The following is a 20,252-nucleotide window of genomic DNA, read 5'->3' as shown; positions in this document are numbered from 1 at the left end:
CTGGTGCCGTATGAATGTGTTGCCATTCCTTAAACAATATGAAACTATTGATGATGGCAATGTCTATGAAGTGAAAAAAAAAAAAAAAAAAAAAAAAAAAAAACTTTCACCACTTCTGAGTTTTTTGTAGGATGTCGTAAGATTTTATCATTTGGTCTGACCCATCAACACCGCCCATGTTTTTGTTATAATTGCTGATGACAGTGGGCTGGAGGGCTGCTACTTTTGTCCAGTCGCCATCATTTTTTACAAACCTAGTAATTTTGGTTGAGCCATTCGCATTGTGGGTATTGGAGAGGCATGTAACTGCACGCGTGTCCTTCCACTGAATTACAAGTATATTCCCCTCAATCCTACACCACCTCATATCCCCACGAGCTGTCTTGCATTCCCATCTTTTGATGTCTTTAAATTCTGCAGGAAACAGTTTACGATTCACCCTGCATGTCCCACAGGCATTAGTTCCCATTTCTAACAACTTAACCATAAGAGCTGGGGACGTGTAAAAGTTGTCAAACCAAACATTGTGGCCCTGGTCTTTGAATGGCTGCAGTAACAATTCAACTACTTTGGTGGCCAAGTCAGTGATACGCCCATCACGACTACCTGTGTAAACATTAAGTCGAGAGTATACCCCGAGTCTGATGTTGCAATTACTCATAATTTAAAACCCCACCGAGAAGGCTTGCCCTTCATGTATTGTTTAAATCCTGACCGAGCTTTAGACTTGACCATACGTTCATCTATTGCAAGATTTTGGTTAGGCTGAAAGAGCTGCTGGCATTTTTGTTTGAGGTGGTCCATAAGATAACGCAACTTCCTAAGGCGATCCTGATTATACTCTGTGTTAGGGTCTACAACATGTAGAGCAGTTAAAAGAGCCTTGTAGCGGTCACACGACATAAATCCCCTTGCCCATGAGCCCTGAAGTGACTTGGTTCCCCAATGATGATGGGAATCAGGGAGAATTGAAAACCCCATGTAAATGAGCAACCCAAGAAATTTGTAAAATTCATCAGGGATCACCTCCATCCAAGATCCTTGGTAGCTGGAATATGACGGACAGTTTAGGACGAGCTCCCACCCCTGATGGTTTGTAAAGCTGCATATCTCAGCAACTACAGCCTGAGTAAAAAACAGCATGAAAGTCAATTTCTCGCAACATCATACCGGAGGTTGACCGCACAGCCTGACGCACGCTACCTAATTCAATACCGAATGGACGGCTAGGCTTAAATGGGAGAGGTTTTGGTGCCTGTGAATCGATGTCAGAGTACGAGGGATAAGAAACAGAGTCAGGGAAGCGTTTACGCTTTCTAGCTGACTTGGGACCTGTGCAAGAATGGCTAGCCATACCCAAAATAATAAGAGTAACAGTGTTAGTGTTACTGTGAGTATCAGTCATATGAGATATAGAAACAAACAATACATACACATTCATATATACCCAGTTGATGGTTTTGGCTGGGCATGATCAGGTTCCATCTCATCCTCCATCTCCTGGTGGTCTGGGTCTTCCTGCAGTAGTTCCTGGTCCAGCAGATCTTCCTCCTGTGTGCTCATGCCCTTAAAAGCAGGGAGCCATAGTCTCTATCCATCTCTACAACAGAAAAAAGTAGTGTGTTCTTCACAAATCCATACACTGAATAGTCACCAAAGGCTTGCAGACTAACCAGACTGTCCAACTGCAGACAGCCCTCTCAAATGTTCCTTGTGAACTGGAAGCTACACACAACATAAAATCATGTCTGTGTGATGGATGGGTAAGGCTATCTGCTAAATTATAGAAAGATATCTACCATTTTTTATTTTTTATTACATGGTTAAATCAACAAGCTAGATAACTTATCTAACTAACAGGCCAGTTTCCAGGCAGGTCTGAACAACATCTGCTATTTGCCTCACATTACTTCAAGCAGATTTTTCACAAGCGACAAAATTGGCAAAAAAAATTATTGATATTTAGTTAAAAATGTACATTGTATTGTTAATTAATGTTTATTTAGCAAGTTTCACAGAAACTGCCAAAAAAACTTTATATAAAAAGAAGAGGCTCGCCGATGTCGGTCACGATTTTTTCCACAAAAAAAAAAACAAACAAACAAACACTATCCAGCGCTACTATAAATTAATGCTTCGTAACAAAAAAGGTTTGACTATATTCCACAAGCGACAAAACTGGCCAAAAAAGTTATTGATATTTAGCTAAAAATTTACATAGTATTGCTAGCTAATATTTATTTAGCAAGTTTCACAGAAATTTGCTTAAAAAGAGAGGCTATAGCTGCCTGTCATAAACGTCGACAGTCATGTCTTTTTTCCAGAAATAACTAGCGTTACTCCTATAAATGCTTCGTAACTAAAACGTTTTGACTTTCAATAGACAATATTGACAACACGTGTTTAATAACTTGTATTACCTCGAAAGATCGTCACAGTTTTTAATTTGAAGCAGTAAATTGAACACTGAAGATAATCTCCCGGGATATCCTCTCTGGCTCCACCCAGGCAAATGGAGGATGACGCTGATGACGATACATTTATTATTCAAGCCCAGTAACCCCTTAACCAATCATATATGCTTTTAGCTTATATTGTCATGAGTATCTGGCAGTTTTCAGAAATAAAATCGGTGATTGGACGGCGAAGATATTGAGACAGGAACCATGGGAATAATTGTTCCCAAATTTGAACGCTCCGGCTGGAAAGGGTTAAAGTCATCATTGTATAGTTTGATAAAATATGATTGTGAATTGTGTTTAAAAATAAGTAATTAAATAATAATTGTATTTAGAAACCTCAGTGAGCAAGCCGAAGGTGACTGTGGCAAGGAACACAAAACTCCATAAGATGTTGGTTAATGGAGAAAAATAACCTTGGGAGAAACTAGACTCACTGTGGGGGCCAGTTCCCCTCTGGCTAACATCATAAATATAATGACAAGATTACTTAATGTATAGTGCAAGTCATGGTTTAATATTATTAAACTAAGTAAGTGTTCAGGGCCAGTGTTTAAACAAGGATTTTGTAAGAACTGTAAGATTAATGACTAATGTCTTTGAAGTTCATCCTGGATTAACTGCAGAATTCATATAGATGCAATTGTCCTTGTTAGTTGGCTGATGAAGGGTTTTGTTGGCAATTAATTGATATTCTATGTATTCCATTTTAAGAGTGTAGTCCATCATTAGACCAAGGTGATGTAGACAGAGATCAGTTAGGTGCATCGCAGTTCAACTGGCCGGCAACTTTGGTGAGATCTATCCTAAATCCAAGGTACAGGCTATGGCATATGAAGTATCCCATGTCTAATGGATGGAGTTGGCATCAGTTCATCCTCTGAAGTCCATTATAATAGACTGAAGTGATGTTTGGCTGGCACAAGCTGCATTTAGTTGTCATCACTCAGAGACACGTAGCAGTGGAGTCCAACACCAAGCAGGAACGGAGCTGGATCCAGCTGGTTCTGGTGACCTCAGGATAGGAGTCCAGGATGAGACAGGGAAACAAAAAAAAATAATATTAGCATAGATGCCATTCAATTTAATGCAGTTATAGATCATGATCAATGTTTTTGGTTTCTGGTTCCGACAGACCTAAATAAAAGTAGCCTAATTAGTGAGTTGAAGGATAAATTAGGGTTTATGCCTGGATAAATGAGTCTTTAGTCTAGACTTAAACCGAGTGTTTCTGCATCTCAGACAGTGTTAGGGAGACTATTCCATAGTTTAGGAGCCAATAATGAAAAGGATCTACCTCCTTTTTTAGATATTCTAGGAACTATTAACTGGCCAGAATTTTGTGAACGTGAAGGAATATAGTGGTAGAAGGTCACTTAAGTACTGTGGAGCTAGACCATTCAAAGCTTTGTATGTACAAACACAGTACAGAGGAGCTAATAAAAGGGAGAGAAATCACACTGATTAACAAGGGACAGGTGAAACCAATAAAATCATGAGCAGACAAGGCGGTGGTGTGACGAGAATAATGCGGGTGGAAACCCGATGCGCGCTGAAAAAATGGCAGATGTTAAGGATTAAATGCTGAAAACAGCTAGATAAGGGATGCTAAAAAAAGCTAGCAGGCTACAAACACATACTCAAACTAGGCACCAGCAGCAACAGGTAAAATACACAGATGAAACAGTAGAAAAGTGTAAACACCAGAAACATGCGGGAAAATGACAAAGGATAAAAGGATGAAAGTATGAGAATAAGCAATGTAAGCAGGCTACAAACACTCAGGCAACATGCTGTTAGGAACAGGAAGCCCAGTGCCAAGAGCAGGAAGGACCCAGGCGCAGATGGCACCAATGAGCTTTTATTTAAAATAGAAAGCACACATAACAAACTCTCTCAAGGGGGAAAAGAACACAAACAAAACCAACTGAAATAAATACAAGAACTAAACCAACAGGGAAGGAAACCAACCAACAAATGAAACAATCCAACCTAGGACAGCAAACATGAAGAGCTAATAAAGGGAGAGAAATCAAACTGATTAACGAGGGACAGGTGAAACCAATAAACTCATAATGAGCAGACAAGAAGGCGGTGTGTGACACAAGACTGAGGGAAACGTGGCAATACAGAAACAAAAAAAAGCCACATGCTCTCACAGACACAACACCCGAATGACATGAGCGCATATCGCCAGAGACAAAGGCAACATGCGCTCATGCCGAATTACAGACAAGACAGGCCATTTGTGAGCACAACATGACAACGGATCGTGACCCAGACGCACAGCACATAGCGAGCACTACTCGAAGTGTGCCCGAGGTCACGAGAAACAAACACAAAATAACTGACACAAGTGCATACTGCAAGAATGACGTAAGAGCAATGCACTTGTGCCAATAACCAACAAGACGAGAATGCATGACAGCGCCAAAAGGTTGAGCCATGTACTCTCACATAGACTAGACAAGACACTAAACAAAAGTGTCAGAGCTCAGCCACAAAGATAACAAAACACAATTAACAGTCGCTCAATTCTGACATCAAGTCTTTAGTGACCAGGGACCTCATTCCACTCCCTGTACCTCATCCATGTTTTGGCATTATCCCCACACCTCTTTAGTATTCCTCAACCTCTCTCTTATGAATAGAGAAATACTGATGATAAACTTTTGAGTAATTTTCGATATTTAGCATGTGTTCTACATCTAGTCAATCAGGTGCATGTCACTGAAAACGCAAGCAGTTTGGCTTTCTCAGACTGTATGACGTTGCAAACGTTAGCTGCCTTGCTAACGATTAGGCTACACCAGTCACCGCGGCCCGGGTCTGGACCCCTGATTGATTCCATGTGGACCGCAAGACATCATGACGACGGTTGTGCCTTCTCATCATCGCTAGAGAGCAGTGCGACAAAACAGCAGTGCTGTGTACACCAGATCTGATCTTTCTGCACTGTATTCTTGAATATTTTTCTCTAGCACAGAACACGCTTCAATTACGCCCTGTGCCGCTCTCCACGTGTTGCCTCTTTTCACTACATGTGAGTAGACATTAGGCGCACATAAGATAACGTGGTTCCAGAGCGCCTTTAGACCATGACATTTTTTCCTCTAAATTTAGCTTTATTAATCAGCCTGTTATGAGCCTTTATAATCAAAAAATAGATTTCTGTTCTCATTTTGTGAAATTAATCATCAGATGTCATCATATCTGGCATGGATGACAAGGAAAGACAATAAAATTACTAGTTTGTAACCTAGTCTTTCTCACTTTAATGAAAATATAAAAGTGGTCCATTCAGACTTTTACATTTTCTACATTTTCTCACAGGGGACACCCCTGAAATCCCATACAGTGTGAATGATTCCTTAGTCACAAGGGCTTCTATGACCCTATACTTGCTATCTGAATGTAACGAAATATAAGAATTATTTGAAAGTAAAAATTATTATGCTTCAAAACAAACAGATGATCTTTTAACTTTCATATCCAACAGCACTCGATTGATAAACTCTATAAAATATTTTTATATTTTGGTAGGAGATCCCTCAGACCACTGCTTTGGCTGTCTGTGGGCCCCCAACGCAGTTTTGTATAGACTATTTTGACTGTTATAGGACTTTTTTATTTTTTATCTTCTGCCAACTTGGAAATAAAAAAAAAAATAAAAAAAATTGCAATGTGCAAATGTGAATGTATATCATGATAAATATCAATATCGAATGATATGAAAAAGAATACTGTGATAATATTTTAAGCCATATCATCCAGCCCTAATAGTGTCACTTTGTTTTCTTTTTTGCGCTTCCATAAATCATATTTCATCTATATACGTTTACTATCACCGTATACCTATTTGTTGTTTATTACAAGACAAAAGAGTTCTACATTAGAACAAATTTTGTGTTGGACAATGGTAAGTTACATAAAAGTCTACAAACACCTGTTTTAACTAGAGCTGTCAGAATTAATGTAAACATAAATTTTTCTTAACCGCGATTAACGCATATACCGTTAATACAGCATAAACCAGCATAAACTCTTGTTGGAAGGACAAATCTTTGTAATGTGTCCGCCCGGATTCATTACACTGACGCACACATCACAACACACACAACAGCGCTTCTGCATCAGTGATAAAATGATGGAGAACGGACCTTTCTCCATCGAATCATCTTAGAAATACCAAAATCAATGTAACTTAAGTAGTACTTAAAAATTTTCATAGATTTACGAGTGCTTTGGAGTAATTATAGAATGCTTGAATGCAAAGACTATTGAATATCTCTGTAATATAACTGTGTTCAACTGCATCCTGTACCAGTCATTTCCATACATTTATCCTGCAACAGAGCACACTGCTGTCAAGAAACTTATTAAAAGTGCTAGTAGAACAGGACAGAGCAAAAAAAATTATGGAACAGACATTTGTTAAAGAAGAGCTGAGAGGATTCGAACAGTTTAGTCTGTTAGTCACGACAGCACCATGTAGTCTTTATGTAAGTATAGAGACTTGAATGCTTGGCCAATGCGCGGTTCAGAGATTTCTGAAAAGTAGGATAGAATGGGAAAATGAATTAATATTTATGAGGAAAGCGCTGCCTGACTGGTTGGTGAAACATCTAGTGTTAGGTTTAGGGGTATGGTTAAGGTTGGCTTTATAGTTTTACCAACCAATCTTCTAGTGTTTTACTTGTGAATATAAATGACTCTTTTATCCTCTGCCATCCTACATTTCCGAAATTCATGTGTGGTCCGGTTGAATACTTAACGTGTGTTTTTGCATTACTGAGGCAGAAACAAAACGTTAGTACTTCTGGGGAAATAAAGTTACCTTCAAAAGTCCTAAAACTGGATGTGTTATTATTCATTGTGCAGTCTGGTTGAATAAACGTAATGTACGTCTTTACGGTGACGGTAACAAAGCTCAGTCCTCAAAGGAAACAAACATAAAGGAAACAATTTAGTGGCTGTCAGACTGAACTGATCTAGACATCCTAATGACATTCCTAACAGTGCTTTGATGGATACTCCAGACCGCTGGTTTAACCTGTCATTAACCCTGAACTCTGGGTTGATTTAACCATCCTCCGCTTATTTGGTATTATCGATTCTAGTGGTGGACCAAAATTTATTTTCTGACTTCTGCCTTCCTTTTTTTCACCCTTACACTTTTGGCACTGTTTTTGCTCCTAAACATGGCCAAAAACACTGCAAACCTACAATCAGCGATATGCAAGCAAAGAAAGGGTATCATGAACAGAAAAACAGATTGACCGCATAGAATCAGTCTGTATGTGTAAAATAAACTACTGCAAACGTGTAAATGACTTGTGTTTGTTGCATAAATATTTTCCAGAAATAATCTGATATACACTGTTCCATCTTCCCTTTTGTTGCTGTCACACTTTTAGCACAAATTTTTCACTGAGAAGTGTTTTGTAAGCATGAGGGGAAAGGCGGGTCTACCTGCTTCTAGTAACCAGTCAAATGAGGTTTCTTCATAAGGCTCAGCGTCGTTCCTCTAGGTATCTCTTCTCTCTTAAATATTAACTGAAATATTAATACATGCACTATTTAATTATATTTACTATTAATTATCATTGGCAAGGCATTTTGGTGAATAGATGGAATTAGCTGATATCACAGAACTCTATTAGAAAATGAATAAAGTAAGCCATATAAAACGAAACTGTGAACAGATAGATAGATAGATAGTTTACTTATATCATTTTGTTTTTTAGAATGAGTTCAGTGATACCAGCAAGTTCCATCCATCCATCCATTTACCATGCCAATGATAACTGAAATTAAAATATAAATCAGATAATGAACAGCAACAAGAAGAAACATTTGAACACCAGATTGTGATTTATATCAATAAACGGTGTCTGCTCAACTTTACTCTGACAATAAAAGAATGTGTATGCATTAATATTAAGAAGAAGCTGTCTGTCATGTTATTAAACCAATCAGGTCAGAGTAAACTGGTCAAGGAAAACCTAATTTGATTGGTTACTAGAAGCGGGTAGACCCGCCTTCCCCCTCGCACTTGCAAAACTCTTTTCAGTGTGAAATTTGTGCCAAAAGTGTGATAGCAACAAAAGGAAGACGGAACAGTGTATATCTGATTATTTCAGGAACATTTTTAGGCCTATGGTACAAACACGAGTCATTTACATGTTTGCAATAGTTTATTTTACACATATAGAAAGTGTAAGTGCGAAAAAAGGAAGTCAGAAGAATACACACCAAATTTACTTTGTGTTAATATGAAATTACAGATTCACAACACATGAATTGCACTTATGCAAAGCATTAAACTATTGCTAATATTTGTTTCTTACGCTTGCAACTTGATTTACACCTTTACAAAACGTTCTGTGCGCATGCAATTTATTTTTACGCTTGTAATTTGATTTAAACTTTCACAATTCTTACTCTGTGCATTACATTTTAGCAGTCGAGAAGTATTAAATAAAACATCTAAAAATAGATATCTTTTTATACGTCTGTTAAAAGATACAGTATATATATATAGAGAGAGAGAGAGAGAGAGAGAGAGAGAGAGACTTATTATAAATAGAACATTAAAGTCTCACACCAGGAGTATTTCAAATAAGTAGCATTATCAATGGTATGTTGAAGTGAGTGGGGTTCTGGAAATACAGCAGATATACAAAATATTAAACATAATATACATTAACAAGGGTAAATCTGTTAACTGGCACTTGAGTAATGATTTTAATAAATTTAATCAGTATTGTATAAAACAAACATAACATTGTATATGTTATGTGAATTATATATAAGATAAACAATATACATACAAATAACAATTTCTATTAAATACGATTATGTGGTTGTGATACTAAGTATCAGATGAAAATGAAAAAAATAATAATATACAATATATTTACTAAGCTGCTTACATAAATAGGAACTTGGACATACATTAGGATACAACATGGCTAAAGTCCCAGTGGGGTAAAAGGCACTTTTGATTTTATTTTCTCCCAAAACACTAAACAGCAACAAAAAACTACCACAGTAATTTCCTAAACACCTGTTTGTCACTATTCACTGCAACATTTTCCTGATCCAAGAGATCATTGACTGCAATGTCTATAGTTTGATTTTGAGGATATTTGACCTAATATTTAATATATTTTTAAATGTTGCAAAATTGTATAGCTAATGAGAATCCCTGAAATTATCATATTTATAGAAAAAATACTTATTTAGCATTTTCAGTTTTGTTCAAGGTGAATAAATCTAATGGTTTTTAATAACTGTTCAGTAAGTGAAAGGTTAGTATTTGGGGTAAAGGCTGTGGACCTTTTACCAAATATTCTTTAAAAAAAAAAAAGAAAAAGAAAAAGAAACTTTTCATTATTAAAATGTTGCTCCATCAATTTTCTATACAAAGAAAACTTCTAGAAAAAGAAATTTTGTGACCAGATAAAAAGCAAATTTTCCTTAAGGTGTGCTTGCCTTTAGGCCTGTTGTTCCCAACAATCTATACACAAATGTGTGTGTGCTACCACTGTGCTGTGGGCAGCTTTGGGGAGTAACAGAATACATGTAATGGGATTATGTATTTAAAATACAAAATATTAGTAACTGTATTCCACTAGTTACAATTTAAATAATTGGTAATCAGAATAAAGCTGAAATCAAAGTATTTTGATTACAAGAGATTGTTCCATTTCATATTTAGTCTATTCAGCTGGAAAATATTTATCCATATTGTGGCAGCAGGGGCGTGGTCAAGCATCTCTCCGGAGAGAGAAAGAGGTAAGGGCGCTTACACCTGTCTCTAATTTCAGTGAGCATGGGGAGAGCGGCATAAATAGAGCGACACAACACTCAGTCGAGAGAGACTGGATACGACAGAGCCGAGCCAGAGCAAGTATTTTCTAATAGTGAGAGTTTATTTGTGGAAGCAGTGTGTGTTATTGTTTAGTAAACTGTAAAGTGGTGTCGAGGAAGAGGGGAAATAAAGCCTCACCTGAAGAAGGAAAACTGCTTCTCACGTCATCTTTTACACACACACACACACACACATATATATATATATATATATATATGAGATACCATCCAAAGATTGTTTAAAAAGTGGTGAAACACTTTAAAGATGATGTGTTACATTCATACGAGCAGAGAGAGAAGTATGTTTGGAGCAGCAAAAATAGAAATAAACCTTGTGTAAATTGGCATGTGAACAATTTTACATGCATCTGTTAATAGGCATGATCATAATTTTTCTATTAAGAAAATCCACATTGGATCATAATTTGTTTCTCTAGTAAGACTTTTGATATTAGTGTAAAAATCTTATTCTTGATGATTGTTTTATTTTTATAAATTACCTGTAAAAATATCAATTTCCTTTATCTTGATTTAGAAGCTCCACTGCATAAGACATTTAGGCTTTTTTTCCAGAAGAAAAAAAAAAAAAAAAACACCTTTAAACTGCAGATTTTGTCTTACTGTACTAGTGTCACAGACTGGCATAGACTCAGTGACAAAAGAGAGATGGGTTATGTAACAGGTAAGTTTATTAGTGAATCAACTGGAAGACAGTATTCAAACAGGTAAGATGATCAGCAGAGAGGTTCTTGGAATGCAGGATGGTATGATAGCGATTGAGGGTGTGCCTTACAGGTTTCCGGAGCACACACACCTGGAAGGAGACAAAGGAAGACTGGATGTCGACATAGATGACTTGATGACAACTGGGAAGACTGGATGTTGACTTGGCATGACTAGAACGAGGTAACAACGCTGGTTGGATATCATAGAAGTATGTAGTAGGCGGGGTTCGAGGTAAGTAGTTTTGTTGCTTCTGTCGAGGACAGACAATGACTGAAGGTGTGTGTGCTCTTCTTATTGTGCTGGTGATGAGTGACAGATGTGCCTGATTAATACTCCGGTGAGTGTGAAGGTTGAGTGTGAGGGAGAGCCTGGCGTGATCGTGACAACTAGCACATTTTTTCACTTGTTGTTAACTTTGTTTATAGTCAAAACAAGTCAAAAAAAATCTACTAGTTCTGAAGTAATCCAAAGTATTTAAATTACGTTACTGACTTTGAGTAATCCAATGAAATATGTTACAAGTTACATTTTACAACATGCATTCTGTAATCTGGAGTGGAATACATTTTAAAAGTAATCGTCCCAACACTGGCTGTGGGATATGACAAATATTTGTTTCTATATCTATATATAAATCTTGAGAAAATTATACTGCTGTTTACTTGCCAGAGCAAAATTTTTCTTTTTCTTTCAATAAAATTAGATCTTTCAAGTGACACTTCGCTTCATTTCGGGATAAACACTTGTTGGCTTCTGCTAATTTATTCAGACATGTCAGTTATCTGTACCTGTGTCAATCAATCTCTCTCTCTCTCTCTCTCTCTATCTCTCTCATATATATATATATATATATATATATTATATACACAACAGTTAGTTCCGGTCCTCGAATCTGATTGGACGAGAGACATTCCATGAGCACTGATGGTCTCACACCATCAGCACTCCGACGCTTCACTGTGTGTGTATCACTCTGCTTGTGTTCGTGCTGTTCTAAACTAAAGTGTAAGAGCAGTGCAGATGTGTTAAGAGCTTACTGTTTGTCTTTTTTTACATGTATTTTTTTGACATTATATATGTTAGCCAGCAGGTGGAGGCAAAAGCCAGTTAGGGAACGTGAAGTGAATCCGCGTCAGCCAGTGTTTACATACAGCACTCCGTGATCGCTCGTATTACTACTAAAGCTAGGAAATAGCTATGAACGGCTTTAAACTAACAACTTCAGCATTACGGCTCATCAAAGCTGAGAGACACAACAGACTGATTAATTACACAAACAGAAAGTGCTTACCTCTTATCGGACTTTCCACATTGGAGTGGACACACTGTTTAAAATGGCGGAAGACATTGAGGTTGCTATAGTGAAAGACTCTAGCGTACCGGCTACCACGAAATTGGGAGAAATACCCCCGCTTGAACAGCAACTTTTCCACTGAGAAAGCTGATCTTCAGAAAGCTGACAGCATGGTTGGGTGTGGCAACAGGTGATTGCACACACTCTGTCACACACACACACACACACACACACACACACACACACACACACACACATATATATCCATCCATCCTTGTTTTCCAATAACTTGTTAGAAACAGCACAAGCCGTGATACTATTTCTGAAGTGAAATGTTTGAATTACTAACGGAGGCTTGGACACATCATTTGGTTTGAACCAGCAACAGCAGATTCTGATCCGCCGCGTAATAAAGTAGTTCCATGCACAAATGCGTTTTTATGACCGTACTCAGTTTTTCAAAAAATTTTTACATTTACTTGTTCATTGAACTGTTGTACATTAGCAATATCACACTCACAGTCGTGCTATATGGCCCTAAATCAGCACTGCTGTGATTACCTGCACTCGGCCTGCGGCCAAATCACAGCAGTGCAGATGTAGGGCCATATCGCACTCTTACTCGTGTGATATTGCTTATATATATAACAAATGAGTCAGATACTATTCTGCTCCAAATTTACTTGTGTGTTTTTGGCACCCTCTAGTTGCAGTTCTCTAGAAAATTAGTGAAGCAGCTCAGTATTGACCACATTTTTTCTCATGTAGTCAGCTTCTTCAGCTCCATCCTTTGTTTTGTCTTGGTTAAAGCATCATCTGTAAGTTGATCCTCCTTTATAAAATGACTGATACATATTTGCGTTCATTTGTGATATCAAGTTAATTAGGAGCTTTGATTTAATGTAATTTGGTCATTAGCTTTTAGCTAGTAGCTTAGATTTTCTTTGATATTGCATTTGATGTGTGAATTCTATTTACTTTGAGAACTTCTATCTGCAAGTTGATGTTTGCATTTGTTATTTTACTTAGTTATTTGATAATCTCATTTAAGTGGATTGTTTATATTGATTTAATTTGGGCATTTTCAGATATATATACATTTACATGGATATTTGTTTTGCATTGCATAATACATTCTGACTCATTACTGTTTATTTACTGTTTTACAGTTTCACTCCTAATTCATAATGTACCTGGCATCTTATTAAACGGCAAAGATTAAGATGAATCCTGACTCGTCTGTACTTTATGGATGGAGTTTGGCTGGCTGTTAAATTGTTTGCACATGCAATGAGAACAGTATAGGTACAATTAAACTGAAAATGCATATAGGACAGTGTTAACATAACACCCAGACTGTATGGTATGTCATAATTGTAACACATTGTAATAAATAAAAAAACACTATAATTGTCGGGATCTCTGGGTGTTTTGGTGGTGAGTCCGTTCTGTTTGTGGCGTGTTTATTGTGTTTAAATTTCTGCTCAGTTTACCATTGGAGTTAATAAACTGTTAAAATGGAGTCATGTGACGCCATGCGAGGTTCGGACGTGTGAACGGCGAGCTCTGTGCACTTTGCTGGTTTTAATACTTTTTATGTCATAAACAGGTGAGATTAGATACACCCTGATTCATAACTGTTCTAGGAAGACAATATGTCAAATAATTCAAAATCCATGGGCTCCGGAGACATTAAAAGACACATACGTACTCAAGCTGAAGCCCCAAGCCCGGGACTCAATTTGGCATTGCGGAGGAAAAGATTCAGTGTCAACTGTCGAGCATGACGGCAATGCTGACGAAGGTCGTTGCTGACTTGGAGGATCTTGCTGTAATACATTGATCAATAACTGCCATGGAGATGAAATTCACTGAGTTGGTTACAAGAGTGTCAGATGTTGAGAAAGGGATCGATTATCTGGAGTCATCGGAGAGGGAGTTAGTTGTTAATCCACTAGTGACCAAGGTGGATTGGAACGCATTTGGGAAAAGTTGGAAGACTTTGAGAATCATAACCAGCAAAACAACATCCGAATTATTGGAATTCTTGAGCGAGCAGAGGGTCAGAATATGGTGGAATTTCTGGACGAGCTCTTTCCGAGTCCGCTCGACATAACGGGTCATAAGCTGGAAATCGTGCAAGCTCGCAGGTTTCCGGATCAGAGATCCGCTGAGGGAGACAGGCCCTGATCAATTCTGGCCAAATTTCTGAGATCATCCAAGGCGAGGAGCAGAGGAAGGCTTTCTTGAAGAACCACAACATTTTCTTGTTCCCAGACTTTGCGAATTTGATGAGAGAAACGTGATCGATTCAAGGATTGCAAGAAACTCTTACATCAGTGGAAGGTCGCTTTTGCAATGATGTTCCAAGCTAAATTGAGAAAAGATACTAAGGATGGCTGCAAAATATTTATATGCTCACAGCAAGCGATGTTCTTTATGAAGTCAGTGGAATGAGTGGGTCATTGTGTGATTCTCACATTGCAGTCAAGTGGGCCTGACTCACTGAACATTCACTTGACTGTCCGAAGAAGCGCAGCACCTTTTTTGTTTCTTTTTGTGCTGGTTCCGCCTAGCAGCCAGAGTTTGTTTTGTGGAATAACACTCCTTCAAGAAACTCTTGCATCGACGGAGGGTCGCTTTTGCACTGATGTTCCCGGCCAGGTTGAGAATAGATGCTAAGGATAGCCACAAAGTATTTACTTGTCCCCAACAAGCATTGTCCTTCATAGAGTCAATGGAATGAGTAAGGCATTGTGTGGTGCTCGCTTTGCAGCCGAGTGGATCTGACTCACTGAACATTCACTTGACTATTCGAGGAAACTGAGCACCTTTTTTTTTTTTTTTTTTTTGCTGGATCTGCCTAGCGGCTGGAGTTCGTTTTCTGTAGTAACACTCCTTTGGGACAGTTTGTGGATGAATCTGCACGTTCTTTGTGCTTGTGCCTCCTATTGGCTGGAGTTTGTTTTGTTAAGTATTTTTTGCAGGACATTGGAAGGATTAGGTCATCTGCTGCACTCATGTGACAGCCGGCTCACTGAACATTCATTTGACTGTCCGAAGAAACTGAACAGCTTTTTTGTGTGTGTGTGTGCTGGTTCCGCTAGAGGCTGGAGTTTGTTTTGTGGAGGAACACACCTTCGGGACAGTTATGCGGATGAATCTATATGTTCTTTGTGTTTATTCTGCCAATTTGCTGGAGTTTGTTTTATAGATTTTCTTCTGGTATGAAATTGTGCCTCACAAAATCTGTACAGAAACACCAGACTTGAGCAATCTGATGGCAAAGTTGTTGCGGGGGCTCTCGTAGGTGTACATGGACTGTCTGAGTTTAGAAGGATGGACGCCATTTGACGTTGTCATGCACGGGGTTCATGTGCATGTTTTTTCTTTTTTCTGTTTGTTTGGTTCTGGGGGAAGTTTGGGGTTTAATTATTGCACAAATGTTGGAATGTGGTCTTTTATAATTTAGTTTTTGACACACAATCTATTTTTTCTAATATGTCAAAATGTAAAATGTTAATTTGAGTGGATTGTCTCTCTCCACGTGGAATGTGAATGGGTTGGGGCACCCCATAAAAGGAAGGAAGTTTATTTCTTTTCTTAAACAAAACAAATATTATATAGTGTTTCTTCAAGAAACGCATCTTTCCCCACAGAAAGCTGAATAATTTTGGAAGATATGGGTCGGGCATGTTTTTTTTTATTGTTGGCTCAATTAAGAGCAGGGGAGTCATTACACTGATAAGTAAACATCTACAATTCAAATGTCTCAAACAGAGCAAAGATAAATTAGGAAGAGTCATTATTGTTTTAGCAGAAATTCAGGGGCAGACTCTTATTTTGGCTAATATTTATGCATTTAACGCTGATGATCAGGGCTTTTTTATAGATCTTGAAGGGATGTTGCAAGCTGCTGGCACCCCTCATGATATAATAGTGGGAGGAGACTTTAATCTATTGATGGACTTAGTCCTTGATCATAGTGAAGCAAAAGTGTGCAAGCCCCCTAGAGAAACATTGACGCTTCACAGGATGTGTAAAAATTTTGGTCTTACGGATATTTGGAGACTTTTAAACCCATCTGGTAGGGACTATACATTCTTTTCATCAGTCCATAAGATTTATTCTAGAATAGATTTATTTATATATATATATATATATATATATATATATATATATATATATATATATATATATATATATATATACTGTGTGTATATATATATATATATATACAGTAAGTCCCTCATTTCATCTGTTGTTGATTGCTCAATCTCAGATCACGCCCTGGTGTGTTTAGAAGTGTTGCCACATATGGAGAAAAAGAAATCATATAGTTGCCACTTTAATGTATCCCTTTTGCAAAATCCTGATTTCAAACAAATGTTAAAGGAAATCAATCAATGTTTATATGGAGACCAACTGGTACTCAGTATCCTCTGTGGGTGTGGCTTGGGAGGCATTTAAGGCAGTTCTCAGGGGTCGGATCATACAATATGCCTTATTCATAAAAAAATCCAAAGCACGAGAACTCGTGGAGTTGGATGGGAATATTAAAAGTGAAAAAAAAAATTATCTTGATTCTGAGATAAACTTGGAGGTGCTTGGCAAGGTAATTAAGGCCTTGCATACAGTCAAGTCTCCGGGGCTAGAGGGCTTTGCCGCTGAGTTTTTTAGATCTTATGCTACAGAACTGGCGCCACTTTTGCTAGAAGTTTACATGGAATCATTAAAGAATGGAAAGCTTCCGCCAACCATGATGCAAGCCCAAATCAGTCTGATTCTTAAAAAGGACAAAGATCCAAGCGAGTGTAAGAGTTACCATCCAATTTCCCTGATCCATCTTAACCTTAATATATTGTCAAACATTTTGGCTAATCGATTAAGTAAATTTATGATATCTCTTGTACATATAGATCAGGTGGGGTTTATTCGGGGCCGCAGCTCTTCTGATAACATTAGGCGTTTAATCAATATAATGTGGTCAGTGGTGAATTTTTATATCCAGCAAATTTGTCTGATTTAGTTAATTTTGTCACCCTTAATAAAAAGGTTTTTGAGCAATGTGGGCAGGTGGGCTTCATTACATTTATCTATGATTGGGAAGGTTAATGTTATTCAAATGAATTGTGTTCCAAAATTGAAATACCTGCTACAATTTCTCCCTGTAGATGTCCCCCTCTCTTATTTCAAGCAATATGATAGCATAGTGAAGTCCTTCATTTAGAATGGTAAGCATCCCAGATTATATTTCAATAATTTGCATAGGCCGATTGACAAAGGTGGGCTAGGCCTACCCAAGATTTCTTTTATTATTATGCATTCAGTCTCAGAAATTTGGTGCATTGTTTGCTTCCACCTGAGAGAGCCCCTCCCTGGTTTTGTATTGAACAGGAAGCTCTTGCCCCTATTTCGCCATTGCAAAGCATTTCTATCAAAGTAATCTGAGAAGTTACATCCTGTTATATCGCATTTGCACTCAGTATGGGCAGAAGTGTACTTGCCTCAAGCACATGGCTGAACCCAAAATTATGTATTAGTAAGTCCCCTTTCTGCTGGTCAGAGTGATTCTGAGGGAGGTTAATACACCCAGTGACCTATATGAGAGTGAAATGTTGAGATCCTTTGAAAATATGGTTCAACATTTTGAGATTCCCAGACCTCAATTCTTTAGGTGTTTACAGCTGTGCCACCTGCCCTGTACTATTTTGGGAGTAGCATACAAGCCCCCCCCCCCCCAAAGCATCAGATACTCTGGGAGTGGTGATTACTGCTTTTGGAAAAGGTCATGAGGCATCAGTGTATTACTCCCTGCTAATTCAGAGTCTGGGGGACAGAGCTTTAACTTCTGTCAAGAGATTATGGGAGAAAGATTTAAACTTGGTTTTGGAGGAGGGAGTGTGGGCTTGGATTCTAAAAAACATCAAGTCAGCATCTAGAGATGCATGGGTTCCCCTTATGCAATTCAAGATTTTACATCGATTCTATTGGACCCCCTCTACATTGTATAGGCTTGGTCTTAAAGACACACCCACCTGCCAATCAGAAGATGGAGACACAACCCATGTTTTTTGATGGTGTATTAAGCCCCTGTCATAAAGCCGGCTTTGACGTTTCTGAGCTTGGAGCTAATTCCCCTGTGTTAACTGACCCAAAGTGTGAACGTACTTAATTTAGTTTTTACTGTTTGAAGGTCCCTCCTCCTAAGCTTCCCGTATGACGTCAAGCACGCCATGCGACCGACGCTCATGCAGCAGTTTGAATGGTGAAAACCTGGTGGAGGCTTGTGGGATCTATCGCACTGCAAATAACAGGGGTTTGAGCCATTTATCCCAATTTCTAGCATCCTCGTGTATGAATTTACGAATCATAATTTTCAGGATTTTATTAAATCGTTCCACCAACCCATCCGTTTGTGGGTGGTAAACACTGGTGTGAATCGATTTAATGACTAATAATATGTACAGTTTGCATAGTGTTCATGATATAAATGTAGTGCCTTGATCAGTGAGGATTTGTTTAGTAATCCCCACTCTGGAGATTATTCTGAAGAGTGCCTTCACAACACTACGTGCTGAGATGTTGCACAGGGGCACTGCTTCCAGATATCACATTGCATAGTCCACCAGAACTATAGCAAAGAGATGATTGCGTGCGGTCCGTTCTAATGGCCCGATGAGGTCCATACCAATTCTTTCGAAGGGGACCTCGATTAACAGTAGAGGATGCAATGGCGCTTTTGTGGTGGTCAGTGGATTCACCAACTGACCTTCACAGCACGCCACACACCACCTGCGAACATCCCCATGAATGCCCGGCCAAAAAATTATTCGGTTAAGTGTTCTTTCCTGTCCTAAATGGCCAGCCATTGGATTATGATGAGCCACCTGGAAGAGAGCTTCCCGACGGCTATTCGGCACTAATAACTGGGTTGTATTCTCTTTTGTTTGAGTGTCATGTGTCGATACAACCGATCTTTAATAACTGAAAAATATGGGTATGCAAGCACAACTTTAGGCTGAAGCTGTTGACCATCGATTACTCTCACTTGATCAAATGCATGTTTGAGGGACTCGTCATGTGACTGCTCTAGAGGGAAATCCCCTTCAGGGAATTCCCTGAGGGTGGGGACCTCCTCTCTTGTGTCATCTTGATGCAGAGCAGATGTAGATGGCCCTGGCATGCCTCACCAGCCACAGCATCACACGTCACACACCAAGGCATTATTTCATGGGACCCATCCGCACAAATATCCCTTAATAAATTCTTAAATTCAGGCCAATTCGTCCCCAAAATTAGCAGATGGGTTAGGTGGGAATTAACTGCAGCCTCCACTCTGTTTTCTCCCCCTGAATAGTATCTCAGTGGTAACCACCGGATATACATGAAAATCCCATTGCACACACTGCACCTTCTCCCAAAGCCCCATCTTGTACCAAACGCTGGTGGATGGAGGTTTAAGAGCAGCCCGAATCCACCATTGATATGTATCCCCCTGTGTACTCACCGGTATCTGATACACCCCAGCTCGATCAGGGGTGACCTGTGGGGTATCGGGAATCTGGACCAGCATACTTACCTCCATTACGGGGCAACAGTCCTGGAAATGCCCTGGATCACCGCAGCTCCAACAGACCAGCCCAGGCCCCCAATCCTACACCTGTGGGAATGGAATCGCCAACCTGGGGGGGATAGTGGAGAGAGGCAGCGTTAGCAGGGGAGATGGGGGAAAAAAACCCTAATTGGGGAGGAAAACTGAGCATCAGACCGCCCAGCCTCCTGGGGGAAGGAATGGGATGGAAAGAGGAGGGCCAGAAGCGGGATTTGGGGGTAGGGAAGAGAGAGAGAAGAAGAAGACAGAGAAAGAGAATCCAGATCACTGCTTCCCGGAAACG

The sequence above is a fragment of the Myxocyprinus asiaticus genome, chromosome 41 (assembly GCF_019703515.2).
Source record: "Myxocyprinus asiaticus isolate MX2 ecotype Aquarium Trade chromosome 41, UBuf_Myxa_2, whole genome shotgun sequence".
NCBI lineage: Eukaryota > Metazoa > Chordata > Actinopteri > Cypriniformes > Catostomidae > Myxocyprinus > Myxocyprinus asiaticus.
This window is presented reverse-complemented; position numbering follows the sequence as displayed.